Here is a 6,316-nt window from a genome sequence, read left to right on the forward strand (position 1 = left end):
AATGAGAAATCCATTTTGAAAGAAGAGATTTCAAATTCTTGTGATCATAACAAAGGTGTTGAAATTTTTCATAGTCCAAGAGCAAAAGCCAAGAGCTCACATTTACACACCTATCATGAAATTAAATGCTTTTATTGTGGTAAATTAGGTCACATTGCATACAATTGTCCTTTAAAAAGGAAATCATATTTTGGACCTAAAATGAAATGGATTCCTAAGGAAACTAAGCCTTCTAATGTTTTTCATTTTAATCCTCAAGGATCCAAGAATGTTTTGATACCTAAGAATTCTCATTTTAAGAGGAATGTGGATAAGGATAAGAAGCAAACAGTTGTCATAAAAAGGAAACAAAAATCCTTTGCTTCACATCCTAGCTATTGGTATCATTTTAGAAACAAAGCTTTTGTAAGAAACAATCCACATAAGGTTAAACAAATTTGGGTTCCTAAGGAGGAGCTATATGCTAACAATGGTGAACCCAAAGTGGTTTGGGCACCAAAAGCTTGTGGATGGTTTATTTTTGCAGGTTGCTTGACATCCAAATGAAACTTAAAGTGAAATCTTTGCAGATGAATCAAGCATGAAAGAAAAGGGGATGAAAAAGAAATTCAACCCCACATGATGTATTGCCAACCAAGCGTAAGAAAGATTTTATTAATTAAAATCTTAGTGGTATATTTCTTTCCCTAAACTCTCTGTTTATAAGTTTTGATGATCTTGAGTTATAAGTTTGACTTTATGATTTTGTTGAAAACTTATATTGATTTCTAAAATTAAGGGAGAGTTATAGTGTTTTGATATATGCATTGATTAAGGGGGAGAATAACATTTGTTGATATGTGCTGAAAATTGTGTTTGTGGTAAATGGCCTTAAACATAACTTGATTAGTGTTACTGATTATGTGATATGAATCATAATGTATGCTTATTGAGCTAATTAGTATTTACTCTTGTGTATTGCTTGAGTAAGAAATTATTCTAATTCATGCTCTATCTTAAAAAATTAAAGGATCATCTTGCCTCTTATATACATCTATATGTAATGATCCTATGTTATAATCCTAAGTTTAGGATATGGTTCCTATGGCTTGATCTCTTATAAAGGCATTAAATAAATTGAATGTCATACTTTTGGGTACTATAAATTAAAAATAGAATATTTTGCTACTGTTTTGTGATTACAAGTTTGGCTATGATTATCAAAAATTGAACGTATGATCTTAAAGCCTATCTTTAATGTCTCTTGCATGAAATCTGCCATAACTTGTTTAGATTTATATTTTTGGATGACCACTTTTTTTTTTTTTTTTGAATATATGGAAAGTTCATGTGGTTCATTTCTCAAATTTATGGCCATTGATATTTTTGTGAAAATTATTGAATTGAGTCAATTACTATTTTTTTTATGAAAAATGTTTCTATGGCTAAGACCTCCCGTGTGAGTTTAAGGGAGAGTTTTTCAAAGAGAGTCTTTCTATTTACTTCAAATGATTTTTTTCACTCCTATATTGATCATTTAATGTATATGCCTCTTATATGATGAATGGTGATGAGGGGTTAATATTTCCTAAATCTTAATGAATTATATCCTCATTTTGACTTTATAATTATGCTTAAAATAAATAATTATTTGCATTACATATTATTGCAGGATGAAGCAAGGAAGCTGACTTCTACAATTAATTAGGAGCATAAATCGAAGAAGTTGGATTACCCATTATTGTTGCTCAAAATCATGGGCCAACTATAGAGTCTAGAGGATGTTTCAAGTGCACTTGGCCCAACTATCAAATAGAATCCAACATAAGAAAGGCCCAACAAAGCCCAATTTGTAGAAGACTTTTCTTTGTTTTGAATTTTTATAAGTGTTTTATCACCTAAAGTCTTTTGTATTCTTATGAGAAGTCCACCACCTAAAGTCTTTTGTATTCTTATGAGAAGTCCACCACACAAAGTCTTTTGTACTTTTGTCTTTTACCTAATTTTCTTCCACTAGTTAGGTGAATGTTTTGTTGAATAATTGTGTGGTTTGTATTGCATCTTGTGAGCTATAAATAGCCCACTTTGGTGCATTTGTGAGGAGGTGGTTATTACTTGAATCAAAGTTTAGTTTTGTTCTTAGAGTTTCTCTTAGAAAATTGCTCTTATTCTCTCTCTTGTTTTCTCTTACTTCCTTTCTTTCTTCTTTTAAATTCTTATCTCATTTATTGTTACTTTATTATCCACCACCTAAATGGCCGGTTAATTTCTGCCTTTAAATTTCTGCAATTTTAATTCTTGTCTTTTAATTATCCACCGCCTAAATGGCTGGTTAGTTTCTGCCATTTAATTCTTATCATTTAAATTTTGTTATTTAAATTACGTCATTTAAATTCTTGTCAATTAATTTTTAAATGGAAATAAGTAGCTAAATCTAATCTTGGGTTAAGGCGATGACAGTGTCCAATGTTCTTGAATCTCAAGATAAGCCAAATCTCGATGAATGCAATATTTATCTGAGTTAAACTTGAGTTTAGTGTGTAAATGATTTTGTGAGTTTGGATTGGGTCATCATCCTAACTTAGAACTCTTATGTCATGTATGAGAGTTGCTAGAATTGGAGATGAGATATACCCAAGCTCAGACAATCAAATCATAGTCTGTAGTATAATACAATTTACAGTGACATCTTAACCTAGAACCCTCATATCATATATGAGGGTTGCTTAGCTGAGAATCATTCGTATCTTGAATTATAACTATCTAATGATCCTCTGTTTATTTCAGATTAATGTTGCTGTTTAAATTGCTATAAGAGATTTATTAGGCATTGGTTTTGAACTCGCCTCAACCCAAGACCTTTTTAATATTCCAAAAAAACCTTTTCATAATCAAGAAAACTTAGCTCTCTTTGGATAAATCAACCCGAATGAACAATTCTTTTGTTAAATAAACCTCCCAGTGAATCGACCCGGACTTGTCCGGAATTTATAATTGTGCTACAACTACACTCACACACTGGTGAGTTTAAACCTCCTCACCATTTCAACACTAAACATCCAAACTGATTAAGGCTATTTAAATTGTAGGGTGAGGAGTGCAGCCAAATTTTGGCGCCGTTGCCGGGGAGGTGCAACAGAAGAAAAAATTCACTCCACAGATAACTTTATTCTTAATATTGTTTTTTTTTTCTTAACTGTTTGCATATTATTCAAATTGTATGAGACTTAGATCTGGTAGAATCTTAAGCCATCAAACTGAGTCAAACCATTCTATAGATTCTTTATTAGAGACTGAAATATCACTTTTACAATCCATAATATCTCAACAAAATGAAAACCTATCTGCTCATGGGAGTGATCATGGAGAACATGATCCTTTGGATGGTGATGAGATTAAACCCCTCATGGATTATTTGCACCCTCCAAGGCAAACCACTCCCTCTTGCATAATCCTACCAATAAACCATCATCGATTTGTCCTTAAACCAGGTACCATACAAATGCTCCCCACATTTCATGGTATGGATTCTGAAAATCCATATACACACATGAGGGATTTTGAAGAGGTATGTGGTACCTGTGGGGATCAAAATATACATGAGGACACTGTTAGACTAAAGCTCTTCCCATTCTCACTCAAGGACAAAGCAAAAATGTGGTTAGGGACTCTAGAGCCTAGATCAATAGGAACTTGGAGGGAGATGCAAACAAAATTTCTAAAAAAATACTTCCCAGCTAATAGAATAGCATCACTCCAAAGGCAAATGATGAATTTCGTCTGTAAACCAAATGAAACATTTGCTCAAACTTGGGAACGTTTCAAGGACCTCTTGCATTCTTGCCCACACCATGCCTTTGAGCAATGGCAGGTAGTTAGTTTCTTCTTTAATGCCTTAACTCCTAATTTGAAAATGCTGGTGTCCACCATGTGTAATGGTGATTTTTATGAAAAAACTCCTGAAGAGGCTGTTGCATACTTTGACCATGTAGCTGAAAACTCTAGAAATTGGGAAGTTGGGCCATTAACCATGGGAGATTTGAGAGACCAATACAATCCACAACCAAAGGGAAAACTCCAATTAAATGAAACTGATGACATCAGTGCTAGATTAGCTCTGTTGACAAAGAAAATGGAAGAATTGGAGATGAAAAAAATGAAGGCTGTCAATGAGGTAGAGGTGCATTGTGTAGTGTGTGAAGCCAATAGCCATAGAACAGAGGAGTATCCAACTCTCCCTGCTTTCAAAGAAGTGCTGTATGGCCAAACTTCAAACTCACAACCAAGGCAAACAGAGGGTAGGATATACCTAAACCAAAACCAGGGTGGAAATTATCAAGGGTATAACCCAAACTCAAACACCTACCATCCAAATTCTAGGAACCACCCAAATTTGTCTTGGAGAAATGACTCAGCACCTCAGCCACACCAACCATTTCCCTCACAACCACAGCCACAACCTCAGCCACAGCCCTACCAGCCTAAGTAAGGACCATCTGGCTCATATTAGCCACTGCATAAGAGATCCCTAGAGGATTCTCTACAACAATTTATGCAAGGGCAGATAGGGAACAATGCTCAGGTAGCAAAATTCCAAGAGCAAACAAATAGGGCAATTGAGGATATGAGGAGTCAGCTAACCAAGCTAACTCAAACTTTGACTGTGAGAGAACCTGGGAAATTCCTTCTCAACCAAATCCCAACCCCGTGAGGCAAACAAATCAAGTGGAATCATCAAATAGTGGGAACAATAATCATAAGCAGGTGCAAGCAGTTACTGTCCTTAGGAATGGAAAAATAATTGACAAACCAAATGATCCTAGGACAAGCCAACCTAATGCACAAGAAGAAGAACAAAATGAAAATATAAAAAATGACAATGCTCCAACTTTGGAGGAAAAACTTGAAAACAAAAAAAGGGAAGCTAAAGAAAAAAATAAGGTGGTAGAATTCAAGAGCAACCCTGCACCACCATTCCCTCAAAGACTTACTCAAACAAAGAAGGAAAAACAAAATGCTGATATTTATGAAGTGTTTAAGCAGGTGAGGATTAACATTCCTCTCCTTGATGTAATCAAACAGACACCATCTTTTGCAAAATTCTTAAAAGACTTGTGTACTGTTAAAAGAAAGATCAACATCCATGAGAAAGCATTCTTAATTGAACAGGTGAGTTCCATCCTGCAACTTAAAACACCTCCTAAGTACAAAGACCCCGGTAGCCCAACCATGTCTTGCATAATTGGAAGCTAGAGGGTGGACCAAGCACTCTTAGATCTAGGAGCAAGTGTCAACTTGCTTCCTTATAGTGTATATCAGCAAATGGGCTTAGGAGAACTCAAGCCAACAAGAGTTACCCTACAGCTTGCTGATAGGTCAATCAAAGTCCCTAGAGGGATAGTGGAGGATGTATTAGTGTAGGTGGACAAATTTTACTTTCCTGTTGATTTTATAGTCTTGGACACACAACCCCATCAAGGCCCTCAACCCCTTGTTCCAGTCATTCTTGGTAGACCATTCCTAGCAACTTCAAATGCCATAATTAATTGTAGCAATGGAATACTTAAGTTATCATTTGGAAACATGACTGTAGAGATGAATATCTTTAGAGTTTCCAAACAACACATAGCTGAGAATGAGGTGCAGGAAGTAGATTTGGTTCAAACATTAGTTGAGGACTATTTTGCAAAAGAATTTTTGAACAAATCTATGGAAGAAGATCAAGAAGAGAGAGAGAGTTAAAAGAATTGGAGAACACTAGGGAGCAAGAAGCAATGCCTGTGGCTCAATGGATTCCCAAATCAGAACCATTGGATTCTCTGAACAATGAGGAGTCACAATCTGATAATACCTCACCCACACCTGAAATGAAACCTTTGCCAAGTGAGTTAAAATATGCATTTCTAGGTGATGAGAACACACTCCCCGTAGTCATCTCTTCAAGTTTGACATCCCAATAGGAAATTCAACTGATAAACATTCTGAGAGCTCATAAAAAAGCCTTAGGTTGGACCATCTCAGACTTGTAGGGAATTAGCCCTTTAACTTGCACTCATAGGATATTTCTAGAGGAGGATGCTAAACCTGTTAAGCAAATGCAGAGGAGACTCAATCCTAACATGAAAGAGGTGGTTAGGAAAGAAGTGCTAAAGTTGCTGGATGCGGGTATTATATACCCCATCTCGGATTCAAAGTGGGTCAGCCCCACTCAAGTGGTCCCAAAAAGGTCTGGAGTCACAGTGGTGAGAAATGAAAAGAATGAATTGATCCCTACTCGCATCCAAACCGGATGGAGAGTGTGCATCGATTACAGAAAACTCAATGCAATGACTAGAAA

General features: G+C 35.7%; 1 pseudogene; it reads right to left on the reverse strand.

Annotated features, from left to right (window-relative positions):
- Positions 1–3,737: 3,737 nt before the first annotated feature.
- Positions 3,738–3,837, reverse strand: LOC127793633 (small nucleolar RNA R71; annotated as a pseudogene).
- Between the last annotated feature and the right edge of the window lie 2,479 nt (positions 3,838–6,316).

This window comes from Diospyros lotus, chromosome 1 (genome assembly GCF_014633365.1).
Source record: "Diospyros lotus cultivar Yz01 chromosome 1, ASM1463336v1, whole genome shotgun sequence".
Lineage (NCBI taxonomy): Eukaryota > Viridiplantae > Streptophyta > Magnoliopsida > Ericales > Ebenaceae > Diospyros > Diospyros lotus.